Source organism: Chiloscyllium plagiosum, unplaced genomic scaffold (assembly GCF_004010195.1).
Source record: "Chiloscyllium plagiosum isolate BGI_BamShark_2017 unplaced genomic scaffold, ASM401019v2 scaf_49493, whole genome shotgun sequence".
Taxonomy (NCBI): Eukaryota; Metazoa; Chordata; class Chondrichthyes; order Orectolobiformes; family Hemiscylliidae; genus Chiloscyllium; species Chiloscyllium plagiosum.
The window spans coordinates 1-1,711 of NW_025204136.1; the positions used below are offsets into that span (position 1 = coordinate 1).

Consider the following 1,711-nt stretch of genomic DNA (forward strand, 5'->3'; position numbering starts at 1 on the left):
TAATTGTAGATGATGTAAATATAGGAGATGCTGCTCTGACTCTGCAACATCCTTGCAGGCATAACCCTTTAAAATTGTACAAGTTCATAAGGAGATGTCACGTATGCACCAAAATGGCATAACCGAAGTGAGTTTCAATGAATAGAGTTCACCCATCATCATGGTGCCAAAGCCAGATAAGACCCAACAGTTATTTGTGGACTATCACAAAATCAATGTTTTTAGAAAGACGGATGCGTATACATATCTGCAGTTGGAGGACTGTGTGGAAAAGATTGGAGGAGCAACTTACATTTCTAAGTTGGACTTCCTCAAAGGTTACTTGTAGTGAACTTTGTCAGAAAGATCAAAGGCAATTTTGTAACGCCAACTGGCCTGCAGAAATTTAAAGGAATGCCGTTTGTACGAAAAACACTTCAGCCACACTTCAGAGGTTAACTGAGAGGGTAATTGCCGAATACGCAACTGATTGGTATATATTGTGCCTGGTGACTTTCAGTCTCTCGTGGATTGAATATTTACAGCATTTATCAGGCTTTTTTGATCGAATTCAGAAGTCAAACTGGTTTGTAAACCTATCTGAAAGTGAATCTGCCAAAGCCAAAGTCACCTTCCTGGGAAACGTCGTTGAACACGGACAAATAGCCCCACGGGATGCGAAATCGAAAGTTACAGGGGACTTTTACACATTGTTGACGAAAAGAGCAGTACTACGGTTCCCCGCATTGAGTGGCTTTTACTGAAAGTTTGTGCTGAATGTTAGCAGTGGGACTACCCCATTCACCGAACTGTTAAAAACAGGCAAGAAATTTCAGTTAACACAAGACTTTCAAAATGTTGTTTTTCTCAGAGCAGAGCTGATTGTGAGGAGACATGATTGACGTGTACGAAATAATGAAGAGCAAGGAATTGCAGATTGAAGGAAACATTTGCTCTTGATCGATCACCAGAGTTTGTAGAAATAAGATAAAATGCAGAAAGCTTTGAATAGACTGGTAGGAAAACTTTATCAGTCAGCGGGTGGGAGACTCTGGAACTCACTCTCTGTAAAGATCAGTTGGACAGTTAACCCTTCATTCTTCTCTGATTCCACTGGCCAAAGAGTTTCGAAAAATGCTCAAAGCCGAGCATTCCCACGAGCAACAGTTATTCGATCAGTGAATTTATGAAATGGAAAGGTGCCCATGAGCAACATGAACGACTATTCGGCTTCCTTCCTGTGATGTTCTCGGGGACATTTAATGAAGGTATTCTCGTTCCTGCAGATGAGGAGCTTATACCTTATTTCGGCTTCAGAAAAATCAGTTTTTAAGCGGTATTAAAGTCGACGTTGCTGGCGAGCCAGGTAGGATTCGAACCTACAGTCTCCTGATCCGTAGTCAGGCGCGTTATCCATTGCGCCACTGGCCCGATGCACAAGCGCTCCCTTAAGAGCTGTGATGTTAATACGGACACGGTTAATAGCAGTCATGTTCACCAGTTGAACAAGCAATAAAGATAATCACTGTCACTGCTTCAGTCTAATCTTCATCACCTTTCAAAGCAGCGAACTTTCCAAAAAAAACACATATGTCCTCATGAAGTTCCATTCACACTCTGTCTGCTCAGTCATTTAATGGAATCACTGCTGACATAATGAATTTCAAATCCACTTTTTCAGCATAACTGACGTGAATGTGAGCCGAATCACCACATTGTATATACCAGTTAA

The 1,711-nt window shown here is 41.5% G+C and overlaps 1 non-coding gene across 1 annotated transcript; it reads right to left on the reverse strand.

Moving 5' to 3' along the window:
• Positions 1–1,337: 1,337 nt before the first annotated feature.
• Positions 1,338–1,410, reverse strand: trnar-acg. The gene has a single exon. It is a non-coding gene; the product is annotated as a tRNA-Arg (tRNA).
• Between the last annotated feature and the right edge of the window lie 301 nt (positions 1,411–1,711).